Raw genomic sequence first — 16,444 nt, 5'->3', positions numbered from 1 at the left:
ACCCCCGTTGAAGGAATCAGAGAAAGAACTGAAAGCTTGAAGGGGCTTGAGACTCCATATGAATAACAATGTCAACCAACCATAGCTTCCAGGACTAAGCCACTACCCAAAGACTATACATGGACTGACCCTGGACTCCAACCTCATAGGTAGCAATGAATAGCCTAGTAAGAGCACCAGTAGAAGGGAAAGCCCTTGTTCCTGTCAGTACTGAACTCTCAGTGAAAATTTTTGTTGGCCAGAGGACCATAATGAGGGGAGAATGGGGAGGGGAACACCCATAGATTAGGGGAGGGGGAGGGGTTAGGGGGATGTTGGCCTGGGAACCAGGAAAACGGTATAACAATCGAAATGTAAATAAGAAATACCCAAGTTAATAAAGATGAAAAAAAAGTTTGTTTTGGTTTTGTTTAAAGTTTGGGCTTCATCGGTGCTTGATTTCATAGTTCTGTTACAGATTTTCCCATTCTGATTTTTATCGTTAACTTCTCTCTACCTTATTTGATAGCATGGAAAGAGCAGGGTATAATTAAGAAGAATCGAAATTACCTTTTAGAAGTGAATGAACAAAAAATAGTCATCAAACACCCAATTTCTAATACCTGTGTCAGAATTCTGTGAAACTGTTGCATAATTACTGTGTAATTAATGTACAAAGACATGAAAATATCAATTAAAAGTAACTGTATTGATTCTTTTGAAACTAATTTTTATCATTTTAAAATGAATGAAAAAATGAATTATTTCAGAAATTTCTTATTGACTGATATAGTTGGGTTATCCCAAGACTTGACATATTTGAAGTGGTGATTAGAATAAATGTCTCAATTTTTTATCCCTATAGGTAGTCATTATGCAGTGTGACAATGGTTTTAATGCATAAATTTTCTTAGTATTTAGAAACACAAATTTCCACACAATGAGACATTTTCTTTACACAATATTTACTTTTGTCCACAAAAGAAATACAGATCATGTTTACAGTTTTCTCTACCTTTATTTTTACCCAAAGAACTAATATGTTTTTATTTCATAATTTCTGTTTTTCTTTCTTTTTTTCCTTCCTTCTTTTCTTTCCTTCCTTCCTTCCTTCCTTCTTTCTTTCTTTCTTTCTTTCTTTCTTTCTTTCTCTCTTTCTTTCCTTTTCTTTCTTTCTTTCACTTGTTCCTTCCTTGATTCCTTCCTTCTTTCCTTTCTTCCTTCTTTCATTTCTCTTTCTTTTTCCCTAGCAGTCTCTGTGACCACATATGCATGACTGGACTGGAACTTAGTATTTTGCTCTGAATGACTTTGAAACTGTGGCACTTCCTTTGCCAATGTTTAGATTCCATATTTCTGCTTCTACATATATCCTATAATTGATCTATTCTTGTTGCAAACATTATCAGAATTAAAATGAGATCATTTGCTTCAACATTAATTCAAAGTAAATGATTTAATAAATAAATGTAAAACACAGAAAGCATTGAAGGGCCCACTTTCATTCACAGTTAGCAGGTGAACATCATGCAATACTCTTAGACCAACAGCCTTGTATACTCTTTTGTCTCTCACACACATTCTTACCCATACACTTCTGAAAGAAAAACTGCCAGCAGCTCTATCTTCTGACTTGAGTGGCTTCCTTCCTGTGACTTACTCCCACCAAAGGTTACTGCTTCAACTGTCATATGTTTCTTTGATGTGTTCTTCTGAAAACATCTTGTTTCAAACAAATTCCACTTACTGTACACTGTGGCAATGTACTATGTATTTTTATTAATATTGATAGTATTTTAAATAAATTTCCTTTTTCTGTCATTAACAGTACTTTATCTAATACTCTATTACTTAAATTTTATATTTATACATTGTAATTTTTAATTAAAATATAATTATAGCTTTCTCCCCTTTAGGTTTCTACTTCCAACCCTTCAATGTGATTTCCTTGCTCTGTTTTCTTTCACTGTTTTTACACACATGCCCCCCACATATTTATATATTCTAAGATACATAAATAGAGCTTGATCATTGCTCAGTTTTTATACCGTTCTGTATCATTCTAAATTTAAGCATTCTAAATTTAAAGTGCACTGCTGTAGTATTGGTGATTAGATTTACTTCAAAAGGAGTATATTTTGCTTGTATCATTCACTCTGACACTAAGTCATAAGAAGTCTACTCTAAAACTTGAGAATCCTATTTAGCTCCTCTGTTTCATTCACTAAGCATACATAAAACTGGCTTGACACATATATCTGTCGTGTTATTTAATCATCTTTTGCCCATTCATGCTTTCCTTAGACAGCAGCCAAAGTAGTCATTTAAAATTCAGACCAATCATGCTCTCGTGAAAGTCATTTCAACCAATTCTTACTCATTCATGACAAGTTTTTTGTTTGTTTATTTTATGAATAAAGTCTTTCCCGGGAAGCTCTATGAAGCATAGTTGCATATTAAAATAAAATCAACCATCGTATATTAATGCAAACTATTTGGGGTTCAATGTCTTAATTTAATTTAGCAAAATTGTCTGATGCTAGTTGGGTGCAGTCAGTATGTTTGCAAGGACGCAGCGGATGGCAGGGCAGATGATCCAGAAGAGGGAGATGAGCAAAGAGCAACCAGGGCTTGCTCTGTTGGTGTTCCTGTTAAAACTTAAATTACCTTCCTATCATGACCCGGACTCACAGCAGTTTTCCTGTATTGTGTGTTGAAATGGGAGAGAAAGAACATTTATCCACTACTACTGAGCTACCTAGGGAGACTCAACTCTCACACACTTAGCAGACCAATCTCCCCTTCACACTCTATGCTTTCCACTAGTTCAGAGAAACCCTGTGTCAGAATAGAGAGTTTTCTAAAGGTCAACTGGGGTTAGTTAGGTATGTCCAGCTTTAGAGTGTGTTCACAAAGGAGTTTCCAAAGCCATCAGAAGACAGAGTTGTTGCTGGTTCAGGTCTGTGATATAAGGTGGACAAAAATCCCAAGCTCAATCCATCCCTCTGTCAATCACATCTCTTTGTTCCCTAGGTATATGTGCTCTGCAGGGTATTTTGGCGTAATGGCCGGGCGCGCCTCTGTGAAGTACTAGCATGGGAAAGCGTCTACAACTTTCTGTAGAATAGCTCCATTCCCTATCCTGTCCACTGTAAAGGATCATCGCCATGATTTAAAAAAAAATCATTAAAGAATTTTCTGAAAATATACATATAAGTAACAACATACAGACTGAGCAATTATGCATAGTTAAATACATACAGTTTATTAATAGTTAAAACTCTTCCCAGATTGAAAGCTAAAAGACTAGGAAACCTACATCAAATTATCACTACACAATTTAAAATAGTCTTCTGAATAATTTATAAAAGGCTAACATACTTTCTTACTGAGAGAGAGGAGAGAGAGAGAGAGAGAGAGAGAGAGAGAGAGAGAGAGAGAGAAAGAAAGAGAGAAAGAGAGAGAGAGAAAGAGAGAGCATTGATTCAATATAGGAATCTTGTGTGCAACATGATCATCTAGAAGTACCATCAAGTTTATTCAATTGGATGGACCAATAATTGTACTATCCTAAAATGATGATCCACTTTGGCTATTGATCAGGAGCAGATCTTCAAAAGTGGCTAGAGTTTAAAAACAAAAGTAGCAGAGATTACGAGAATCCCTCAGGGAAACAAACAAATACAGACCTGAGGCAGAATGTGCAAGGGGTGGGTTGAAGGTGGGAAAGTGGAAGAAACAAAGATTCTAAGAATCTCTAAGAGGAGGTAACAGTTGCAGGCTGGCATGTATTGCCAATACATTCTGTGAGAATGCAGGGGAATGGAGACCTTGCCTCCCCACTCCCCCAGTACCTCCCATGGAGAGAAAGAAGGAAGAAACATTGTAAGCCATTAGAACAGAGTAATATCACCAATCCAGCGACCTCAGAGGTTAAAAGTCCAACTGGGTTCTCTAGGAACAGAAATTGTATAACCTCCCAAGGGGATCATCCTCCTATGGAATATCTGGTCAAACTTCTCTGAAAGTGAAGATTTACAAGTCCAACGTCCATGAAAATAACATAATGGCTAGGTATCCAAAGGAAATGCTCTAAGAAAAGATACTACAAGCTATATTCAGAAATAAACCTGTCTCACCTATTATATGGATCATGGTGGGGTGGAAGGCATGGTCAGTATCAGTAATTTCCTTCACTTTACTTCATCTGATGTACCTCTTCCTACTGGACTCTTGAATATTAATTACTAAAGAGAATATACGAATTTCTCCTCGAATAAATTAATCTGTCCACAGGAAGGGAAAATAAGCTGCATTTGAAGAGTAGAAGCAATCAGGGACATTGATGTCTTCTTACATATGTAGACTCACTATCTAATGAAGGGTAGATAAAGGCAGAGATGAAAAGTTTAGATTCCAGGCTGTCAGTGAAAAGGCTGGATACAGATGCAGTTATGTTCTCTTCTGCTCAAATCGAAGCGAAATGCAATCGCATTGGCAAAATTTTGTTTTATTTTTGTGGAAGTCAGATTCTATTTGTCTAACAATACATAGCTATAATAAAATCTGAATCTGTAGTATTAAATCTTCTTGGTTTTGTATGTGATTATATATTTATAAAGTTCCTCAGTCAGAAACTAATTAAAGTCATTTCTTCAAATAAACATGTAAAACATCTGATGTTTTATTTGTTTTTATACCATATATTATGAAGTCAAAGCCATTGCTTTTTATGGTTAAAATACGTAGAAACCATGTTATTAACTGGTTTACATGATAAATGGCGTTTTTTTTACACAAATGAGTTTATTAGTTGTAAAATCAGAACAGAAGGGGCTATCAACGTTTTATGACATTGCTAGACGTAAAAGTTCTATTTCTAAATAAACTTTAGTGTTTCTTCAAACACTCAAGATTTTAAGGAAATCTTTAGAACGATATGCTCAAGACTTGAAAAGACAACACATTTTAAATCTTGCCGCACACTATCAAATTAAAAGGGAACCATATTTTTATCCATTTTGAAAAGAATTGGAAAAAATTACATCCTCAACTTAGCTCAAATGATTAGGAAATATATGTTATAATTTTTCTGAAGGACACAGCAAGTTAAACAGAAAATTTCTTTTCAGCCTTGTAGTTAAATATTATTATGGTATTCAAAATATGCATTAAAATCTTTCATAAACAGAAGGCCAATGCAATTTGAGCCAAATGATTGTATCAATTTTATAACATTAGTACCATTTATTACTTGATGAGATAAATTTATAAGATTTATATGATTAAGCTTTGAATACAAGTTGAATGTAGTGAGCAGATTTGTTTACAATGTTTAAAATGTGATTAAGCCCATTTCTTAAGTTTAAATTTTGTATAAAAAATACCAACATAGTTTAGCAATGATATTTCTTGAAATAATTTGATACAACAGGGAGATATCCTCTAAGGTTTGAGAAATAGATTCTGTGTATTCTTTGATTTAAACATAACAGACATGGAAAGTTAGGTCTGAGATCTCAGGCAACTTTATTGAAAGGAGGAGCCTCAGATAAAAAGGTATCTGAACAAGAAGACTTCTCAGTGTTGGAAAGGAAGATGGCCCTAATCTGGCTGAACAGTTGAGACTTTACATTGTTGGAAAAAAGATAAACTCTAATTCTATCTCAGAATTGTCTGTTTGGGGAGATTGCACAGATTGGTTAATGTAGCAGATGCAGGGAAGTAGGTTGGTGCCTATCATAGATGTCCTCAGGTGGAAGATTTGAAAGTTGCCTCAAATAGTCACCTCCAGATGGCAGACAAGGATAGGGAAGCCATTACAGCAGGAGAGGAACTCAGTCTTTGGCTAAAGTGAAAGATCCATTAATGGTCTACCATCTTTCTTCCCTCATCGTCTGCCTCCTGGGCAGAAAATTGTCAGTGCCTCACTTGGATTTTCTGAGACACTTTTTCTTTGTTAAATAATGACATATAAAAGTCTCTAATGTTTTTCACATAAATCTTAAGAGCCAAGTGAGTTTTAATGCAATATAAGTTTTTATTTACAACTCAAAACATAGAGTTGTGTTATTTTGGGAGGGGAGGTGCTTTGTAAACCCTCATTTATATTATTCAATATGGTACCTCTCTTGTCTCAAATAGGTTTCAAACTGATATTACAATAAAGACATTGAAACTTTTTCTATTTTTCTTTAAGACTTTTGATTCTTCTGCCTCTCTTATTTTTATTTATAGCTATTTACTTTCGTACCAATGTATTTGACATGTTAAGCTCTAGTAACAGTGAAATCTCTGAATAATTGTTTGTAAAGGAATTTTTACAGTTTTATAAGGGTGTGGTTTGTTCCAGTTAATTGTAAATGTCTGTTGAACAGAAATACCTACACACACACACACACACACACACACACACACACACACACACACACACACACCCTGCTTCTTGATGGTTGCATATTTAGTCTTAGTCATAGAGAAAGCATCTTCCAGTGATTGGTTATCTTGTTGAGAACATAGTTTCTGTACATTTAAGCTTTAGGTAGACTAGACTACTTCCTAAGTTCTGTTCTTTTCTATAAATTAAGAATATGCTGTGAAATATATATCAAATAACCATTTCCTCGAGATAAAACTGTTCTCTCTCCTGTAAAAATGATTCAACCTAATATAATACACATACTGTTTTAGTTCTATATTCTGCATCCAAGAAGGACTGTCGGAAGGATGGAAGGAAAGACAGAATGACAATGCACCTTCCTCTATTAGTGCCAACATACCAAACACTATTTAAGAACACTATCACTTATAGTAGAAAGAAAGGATAATTTTCCAAGTGTATATTTCTCTGATAGTCTCTTTAATTCCTGAAAGATGAGTTGGAAAGTGTAAGAAATTGTCCACAGTGCTACATTAGCTTCCTGAACCATTAACTGAAGCTATGATGTCCTAGTCAAAAAATGAAATCTATATGGGGTGGAGCCATATTATACTTTCCCTCTTAAGCTTAATCCAAGTCAATTGTGTTTGCCTTAAAGATTTAAGAAAAATAGGAGAAATATTATCCTTCCTCCTCAGAATAAATACCCCTGTGCAGAAACCTAGGGTTTTTCCCTTGAGTATGCAGCAATTCTGTCCGTTTTGACTTCTCAAGTAGATACATAGTGTTTCTTTTCTGTATATTTTAGATCAGCTGTTCTCAACCTGTGGTTCACAAGTCCTTTGTTGGTCAAAAAGATCCTTCTACAGGAGTCACTAAAGACCATCTGAAAACATAGATATCTACAGCATGATTCACAACAGAAGCTAAATTATAGGTACAATGTAGCAATGGGAGTAATTTTATGGTTGGGGGTCACCAAAACATGAGGAGCTGTGTAAAAGGATCATAGCATTAGGAAGGTTGAGAACCACTGCATTCGATGCTGCCCAGGAAAGTTATGTTTCCTATGATTCTTTGGGGTTTGTCTGACCCCCTCCTCCCTCTCATGTTTCTGCTTGCCTGCTGCCATGTAGCTGGCTCTGAAGATATCTTAACACAAATAGCTTGGCTTTTTCTTTTAACTGACTCCATTTTTCCCTTCCTCACATCACACTTAAGCCTGCCCTAAAAGTTTTCTTTTAATGAGCAGTAAGAGTGTCTTGAAATTTACCTCTGAGTCAGTGCTCAAATTCTTAAATTAGCAACTGTAAAAACTTGAAAAAAAGTATATCCCAAATTCTACGGCTATGTGCGGCATCCAGGATGAATTTTCAAATATTCTCTGCCATAGTTTTATTAAACTAGTTTGAAATGTATTACAGACAATACCCTCAGTGCTACATAACAAAATATTAGTTTGTACTTCAATGAAAAAAGCAGATGTTTTGTGTTTTATAATGGAAAGAAAACCAGATTTCCTTTAAATCCTCCTGAAATGATAGGTTCTAGTAACTACACAATTAAAGGAAATCTGGCACCCGTGAACACTTTGTTGTGTCCTGAATTTGTGATAAGAAGTAGAATTCCTATTGAATCTATTCATTTCTAGCTCAGTGAATGTAACTGTTTATTAAAATGGTAGGATCATATGTTTTATACTGTTCAATACATGGTTTTAAATGTTATTACAAGATAAAGAGGGTTTATATTTCCAGATAAGGCATAAGATAGCAATTAATTTTATATAATTCATTTTTTAACTCAGCTATATTTTAAAACCAACTACATTGAAAAGTTGAATCTGTAAGGATTTGTATTTCACCAAACATTATACTTTATGTCCTACTCTGATAAAAGTACAGCCTCGGATCTCTTCTTGTTCTTTCTTTATGATAAAATGAAAGTGAAACATAACTCTTTATAAACTGTTTGCCATGAGCTTTCAAAATGGAAGAGACTAATACAGGAACTCTGGAGATACTGAAAGGAAGTAACTTGGTAAAATAAAATGAAACGCAATAAACTTAGAATTATTAACCCCTCTTTGCAGTCTACTCCTCATGCGTGCGAGGCTACAGTTTTCCTGAGGAAGTTGCTTTGCATTCCATTACATTCTTTTTGTCCCACACCACCACCACCACCTCTTATTGAATGGATATAGTAAATTGTAACCATCATTTAATTTTAATTATTTTTCAAAATGTCATTGATAGCACTAATGTATATGTACATGTACATATGATGGAAGATGTGTAGGCATAGCTGGGTGATAGTTTGCATACAAACTGTGTGTGGGTGTCAGTAAACAACTCTGTGAGGTTGATTCTCCTCTACATTTTTACCAGAGTTCCGAAAATTAAACTCTGGTCTTAGGCTTCTCTAGCAAACCTTACTCTGTGGAACATCTTCCTTCTCCATGCAATTATTTTCTGCTGAACTGTCATGAAAGATAATATCAACCATTGTCTGAGAAAGCATTTGATAAATTTATATTAAATTAGCATGAATCAGAAGTAATTATCATCCTCATTTTAGCACGCTGTACCTATCCTTCTGTGTTTACTCCCCAAAAGAAGCCTTCCTCCACAATCAACTTTTATCACTTAAAAGGCTCATACCAAAAGCAAGAAAGCTATGAATTAAATTGTAAAGAATACAGAACCTTCACAGCTTCCTCATGCTTGCGTTATCTTGGGTGAGCTTGGAATGTTAATATTAATATAGATTTCAGTTGATAAAGATATAAACACATTGGTAATCATTCAGTGCATCAGTCGGGATAATGAAAATTGGACTGAGATGGGTTATTACTCACTTTGTTATACGAGGGTCAGGAAGTTCACGTTTTATAACCGAATTGATACATTTGACCAATATAAATTTCCCTTAGTAAATGTCTCCCATAATTCTCAAAGACCAATTGGTTTGAACTCTACTGCAAAGGTAAGATGAACTGGAGCGCGTTGAAATGGTGTCAATTTAACCTGGTCCTATCAGTAGACATCCATCACATGGCAGATTCTGAAACTCAACAAAATATGGGAAAATATATCTCAGAATTAAGTGACTTAAGCCATACAAGAAAGTCTAGCCAATATGTTTCTCACATAATTTACTGAACGCTAAACAAAGCAGGGATAATCATCTGATGGTATTAAAGTTCACAATCTAAAATTAGAATTAAACATTCACTGTCATGTTGTAAATCATGCAAAGGTGTGAAGCACACATTTTAAGTGGTAAAAATTGCATACACTTATAGATCACAATATGTCATAGAATACGTCAATCAAGGTAATTAGTGAAGCTTGACCTAATCTGTTTATGTTTATATCGAAGCATTAAAACAGACATTTTCAAGAAATAAAATATGCATTATTCACTGTGGCCATGAAACATGGTAGTATGTCAGCATTCTGATTTTGACTTTGTTTTGTAAAGTCTGTTAATGTTGTATCCTATGTCCGTGTGAGTGTGCTCAAGACTGTATTTCTTACTTATTGTAAGGGTCAACTGTATCCTACATAATTTTTGAAGAACTAGGGTTTTTTTTTGTGGGGGAGGGTTCATTGTTGTGCAGACATATCTGGCTTCATACTGACTCTATCACCCAGCTATGCCTACACTTCTGATGCTTTCAATTCTTTATCCGGAAGACTATATTAACAAAAAAAATAATTATTTTATCATGGGTATTTTCCTGGTTCCTGATCTTGTGCCCATGCTAAATAGACTTTTTTTTTTATATTTCACAGGAACCCCAAGATTTATGAAAAGTCTGTAAAGGCAACTGTAGCATGGCTATGTTGGTCTTTCTCGTTTCTAAATACTTAGAATTGTCTAGAAAACAACCCAGTTGTCATTATATTCATTACTTATTGAGTTAATGTAACGACAATGTTTAGATTTCATAGTAAGAAAATTTAAAATAAGACCTATTTGCTTTGTTTTGTTAATTAGGTAGAGATACACCAAAAATGATCACAGTAGTCATTAACCCTTTATTCCATACACAACATAATTCAATTGTTCTTTCAGACATACAAATTGTCACGGAAAACTCTAACCAACAAAATGGGCTGGCAGCTGAGAAAGTTGCCTAATGGGAAATTGACACAGAACATTGAGACTCAAGAAGCAGCATGAGCTTCGGAATATTTGCTCTTATCTTAGAAGTGAAACCTGCAATAGTTCTAAGAGATTAGAAATAAAGATTGCCTCTAAGGCTAACAGGCTACGAATGCTATACGATGTCTCAGTTTGCAACAGCCTCTAACCCTGTCCCCTTTACACAGAAAGATAACAGTGGTTTGCCCTATGGTGTGCACTGCCATCCAGAAAATTTCTCTTTCAGTATGATTGAACACACTTCCCGAGTATACAGGAAAACACAGCGGGCTTGGCTTAATCTTATTGAATGATTATCCATGAATGGTCAGCCTCTTTTTCATGTGTGCTCAGATAGAAATACACGTGTAAGTTTTGTAATGAACAGAGTTATGCTGTTGAACTCAATCAGTTTCTGAGCACTGACAAATAAGAAAATCATGTGCTGTGCTCATCCCATAGCTGGGCCTGCCTAATTCTGGCTGTGCATCCTTATATAGAGAGAAGGAGAATGTTAAAAAAAAAACAGAAATAAAAAGGAGATATTAGTGGTGAGCACCCCTGTGTGTGTGTGTGTGTGTGCACATGTGTGTGTGTGCGTGTGCGTGCTCATGTGCTTGTGCCTATGTGTTGTGTCTGAAAAGTGTTAATTATGCAGTTTTATTTTATCAGTTAAGAGAGTTATTTTTTAATTTTTATTCTCTCATATATTGCATCCTGACTGCAGTTTCCCCTCCCTCCACACATTACAGTATGGCACCACCACCTCTGTGTTGCACAGATCAAATTTTCTTCTTAATTTCTTAAAAAAATAAGGAAAAAAACCCAGACATTTGAGGGGTATCTACCTAATATGCCCTAACAAGATCCAATAAGACTGGGCAAGAACCATCATATCACAGTGAGACACAGCAATCCAGTAGGAAGAAAAGGAGAAGTATGGTCTGAAGATCAGGCAAAAGAGTCAGGGACAGGTTGGGGATTTAGCTCAGTGGTAGAGTGCTTGCCTAGCAAGAGCAAGGCCCTGGGTTCGGTCCCCAGCTCTGAAAAAAAAAAAAGAGTAAGAGACACTCTTAGTCTTGTTGAGAGTTCCACAGAATATCAAGCTATATAATCATAAAGTATATTCAGAGGACATAGGACAGACCCTTACAGGACCCTTGTAGGTACCCGCAGTTTCTATGAGCCCCTATAAGCCCCGCTTCAATGATTTTTGTGGACCATGCTCTTAAGATTTCCTCGCTCTTCTGGCTCCGCTCTTCTGTGGGATTTGCCTAGCACTGCCTTGTTTTTGGCTGTGGGTTTCTGCATCTTTTCTCATCCATTGCTAGAAGAAACACCTTTACCAATTGATGAGTAGAGCAGAGTATTATTGGAAATCACTTCCTTGACTTTTCCCCTTGACTTTTCCTTTCTGTCCTGGGTTACTGGGCTGTCATGCCTCTTGTTCTTGGTCATCCATGCCCTGGTAGGCATGGGCTCCCTCTCTTGGTGTGAATCACATGTCGGACCACTCAGGGACTGTCCATTCGTACTATTTCTGTGCCATCAATGCTCCCGCACATCCTACAGGCAGGACAGATTGTAGGTTTTTGTGACTGACTGGGCTGATGACCCAATCCCACTTCTAGGAAACTTGTCTGGTTATAGCTAGTTTGGAATTCATACTTCCTGTTACTAGAAGACTTTTCTAAAGTGAATCTCATAGAGTCAGGCAATTTCCACTGCGCTAGGTTCCGACATTGTCCCCTCAAATGCCTCCCAATTCTAGGCATTTCATGAAGTAATCTCTACATCTGCCCCCCAGCTCCTCCCCAACCCTCCTGCTCCCCTCCCTGACTGCTCCTAGTCCACCCACACAACCTATTTTATTTCCCATTTCCAAGATTTCAATAATGTAGTATGTTTGCTAAGCATTTGAAATCTCACTGCTAAGCAGTGGTGTGGATGCGTTAAATATCCCCTCTCAGGCCATCTCTGTTTCAGTTTGAGTTCCTAGCTGAGCGAATTGTTATCCATGAAAATAGTTCTCAGAAAATAGTTACATGAGAACACAGAGATAGCATTAGGAATATTGCATAACAGATATCAAAATGGCTCAATGGATGAAGACACTTGCTTCCAAGCCTGAAGATACATGTTTGAAATTCAGTACCCGAATTGCGAGTGGAGAGAAAGGATTCTAGGAAATTGTACTCTCACTTCCTCATATACTCCATCATGTGCACGTACTCATGCAAATACACCACACACACATGCACATGCACAGACACACACATACCACAGTAAATAAAGTAAAAAAAAACACTCTAAAGTTCTGCTTAAAGAAAAATACAAAAAGGGGGATGGATATGAAGCTAAGATTTTCTAAAATATCAGGAAAAATGTAAACATTTCAGATTGGCAAAATGATCAAAGAGAAGCCTGCTAAAGCCCGAGGAGCTTCTTGTAAATAATTTTCCAGTAGAACTAGCTGAGGTAAGCCTGCCTTCCAGGTGTGATAAAAACTACAGGAAAATAATAGTACATTAAGCCTATGTGTATACACATACCAAGATAATATATAATATAATACATAATACATATTATAAGTACACACACACACACACACACACACACACACACACACACACACACACACATATATATATATATATATATATATATATATGCCTGATTCTGAAACTTAACATAACAAATATAGTAAAAATTGAATGCTTGGAATATATGATTGATCATTTACAGCTGGACACACATTAAATAACTGTGGCAAGACACATTTCCTCAATGGACTGTGAGGACACATGATTGAATTTCCAGTAAAGCAACTTTTAATTTATGATTAAGGCATACCTCAGTCAAGTGACATATTTTATGTATATGTATTTCTTTATATAATATTTCTGTATTACTTTACCCCAAAACATCAATATGCTAATATTACTGTAATTGATGGGAAATGTCATTTTTATTGCAAATTTATGAACAGCCATTTGATTTTTTTTTTCCTTTTAAACTTTTTCTAATATTGAGAACAAGTTTTTTTTTTTTTTTTTTTTTTTTTTTTTTTTTTTTTTTTTTTTATTAACTTGAGTATTTCTTATATACATTTCGAGTGTTATTCCCTTTCCCGGTTTCCGGGCAAACATCCCCCTTCCCCCTCCCCTTCCTTATGGGTGTTCCCCTCCCAACCCTCCCACCATTGCCGCCCTCCCCCCATAGACTAGTTCACTGGGGGTTCAGTCTTAGCAGGACCCAGGGCTTCCCCTTCCACTGGTGCTCTTACTAGGATATTCATTGCTACCTATGGGGTCAGAGTCCAGGGTCAGTCCATGTATAGTCTTTAGGTAGTGGCTTAGTCCCTGGAAGCTCTGGTTGCTTGGCATTGTTGTACTTTTGGGGTCTCGAGCCCCTTCAAGCTCTTCCAGTTCTTTCTCTGATTCCTTCAATAGGGGACCTATTCTCAGTTCAGTGGTTTGCTGCTGGCATTCGCCTCTGTATTTGCTGTATTCTGGCTGTGTCTCTCAGGAGCGATCTACATCCGGCTCCTGTCGGTCTGCACTTCTTTGCTTCATCCATCTAGTCCAATTGGGTGGCTGTATATGTATGGGCCAAATGTGGGACAGGCTCTGAATGGGTGTTCCTTCAGTCTCTGTTTTAATCTTTGCCTCTCCCTTCCCTGCCAAGGGTATTCTTTTTCCTCATTTAAAGAAGGAGTGAAGCATTCACATTTTGATCATCCGTCTTGAGTTTCGTTTGTTCTAGGGATCTAGGGTAATTCAAGCATTTGGGCTAATAGCCACTTATCAATGAGTGCATACCATGTATGTCTTTCTGTGATTGGGTTAGTTCACTCAGGATGATATTTTCCAGTTCCAACCATTTGCCTACGAATTTCATAAACTCGTTGTTTTTGATAGCTGAATAGTATTCCATTGTGTAGATGTACCACATTTTCTGTATCCATTCCTCTGTTGAAGGGCATCTGGGTTCTTTCCATTTCCTGGCTATTATAAATAAGGCTGCGATGAACATAGTGGAGCACGTGTCTCTTTTATATGTTGAGGCATCTTTTGGGTATATGCCCAAGAGAGGTATAGCTGGATCCTCAGGCAGTTCAATGTCCAATTTTCTGAGGAACCTCCAGACTGATTTCCAGAATGGTTTTACCAGTCTGCAATCCCACCAACAATGGAGGAGTGTTCCTCTTTCTCCACAACCTCGCCAGCATCTGCTGTCACCTGAGTTTTTGATCTTAGCCAATCGCACTGGTGTGAGGTGAAATCTCAGGGTTGTTTTGATTTGCATTTCCCTTATGACTAAAGATGTTGAACATTTCTTTAGGTGTTTCTCAGCCATTCGGCATTCCTCAGCTGTGAATTCTTTGTTTAGCTCTGAACCCCATTTTTTAATAGGGTTATTTGTTTCCCTGCGGTCTAACTTCTTGAGTTCTTTGTATATTTTGGATATAAGGCCTCTATCTGTTGTAGGGTTGGTAAAGATCTTTTCCCAATCTGTTGGTTGCCGTTTTGTCCTAACCACAGTGTCCTTTGCCTTACAGAAGCTTTGCAGTTTTATGAGATCCCATTTGTCAATTCTTGATCTTAGAGCATAAGCCATTGGTGTTTTGTTCAGGAAATTTTTTCCAGTGCCCATGTGTTCCAGATGCTTCCCTAGTTTTTCTTCTATTAGTTTGAGTGTGTCTGGTTTGATGTGGAGGTCCTTGATCCACTTCGACTTAAGCTTTGTACAGGGTGATAAGCATGGATCGATCTGCATTCTTCTACATGTTGCCCTCCAGTTGAACCAGCACCATTTGCTGAAAATGCTATCTTTTTTCCATTGGATGGTTTTGGCTCCTTTGTCAAAAATCAAGTGACCATAGGTGTGTGGGTTCATTTCTGGGTCTTCAATTCTATTCCATTGGTCTATCTGTCTGTCTCTGTACCAATACCATGCAGTTTTTATCACTATTGCTCTGTAATACTGCTTGAGTTCAGGGATAGTGATTCCCCCTGAAGTCCTTTTATTGTTGAGGATAGCTTTAGCTATCCTGGGTTTTTTGTTATTCCAGATGAATTTGCAAATTGTTCTGTCTAACTCTTTGAAGAATTGGATTGGTATTTTGATGGGGATTGCATTGAATCTGTAGATTGCTTTTGGTAAAATGGCCATTTTTACTATATTAATCCTGCCAATCCATGAGCATGGGAGATCTTTCCATCTTCTGAGGTCTTCTTCAATTTCTTTCTTCAGTGACTTGAAGTTCTTATTGTACAGATCTTTTACTTGCTTGGTTAAAGTCACACCGAGGTACTTTATATTATTTGGGTCTATTATGAAGGGTGTCGTTTCCCTAATTTCTTTCTCGGCTTGTTTCTCTTTTGTATAGAGGAAGGCAACTGATTTATTTGAGTTAATTTTATACCCAGCCACTTTGCTGAAGTTGTTTATCAGCTTTAGTAGTTCTCTGGTGGAACTTTTGGGATCACTTAAATATACTATCATATCATCTGCAAATAGTGATATTTTGACCTCTTCTTTTCCGATCTGTATCCCTTTGATCTCCTTTTGTTGTCTGATTGCTCTGGCTAGAACTTCAAGAACTATATTGAATAAGTAGGGAGAGAGTGGGCAGCCTTGTCTAGTCCCTGATTTTAGTGGGATTGCTTCAAGTTTCTCTCCATTTAGTTTAATGTTAGCAACTGGTTTGCTGTATATGGCTTTTACTATGTTTAGGTATGGGCCTTGAATTCCTATTCTTTCCAGGACTTTTATCATGAAGGGGTGTTGAATTTTGTCAAATGCTTTCTCAGCATCTAATGAAATGATCATGTGGTTCTGTTCTTTCAGTTTGTTTATATGATGGATCACGTTGATGGTTTTCCGTATATTAAACCATCCCTGCATGCCTGGGATGAAGCCTACTTGATCATG

At 36.6% G+C, this 16,444-nt stretch overlaps 1 long non-coding RNA gene across 2 annotated transcripts in view; it reads right to left on the bottom strand.

Moving 5' to 3' along the window:
- Nucleotides 1-16,444, bottom strand: part of LOC120094655 (uncharacterized) — a 78,436-nt gene that overhangs the window by 36,341 nt on the left and 25,651 nt on the right. The window contains exon 3 of one of the 2 annotated variants that reach the window (XR_005489075.1): nucleotides 5,337-9,421. The exons of the other annotated variant lie outside the window; for it this stretch is intronic. This is a non-coding gene — a long non-coding RNA (uncharacterized LOC120094655). Of the gene's footprint in view, nucleotides 1-5,336; nucleotides 9,422-16,444 lie in introns of those variants that run through there. 2 annotated transcript variants of the gene reach the window in all.

Source organism: Rattus norvegicus, chromosome 9 (assembly GCF_036323735.1).
Source record: "Rattus norvegicus strain BN/NHsdMcwi chromosome 9, GRCr8, whole genome shotgun sequence".
NCBI lineage: Eukaryota > Metazoa > Chordata > Mammalia > Rodentia > Muridae > Rattus > Rattus norvegicus.
This window is presented reverse-complemented; position numbering and strand designations above follow the sequence as displayed.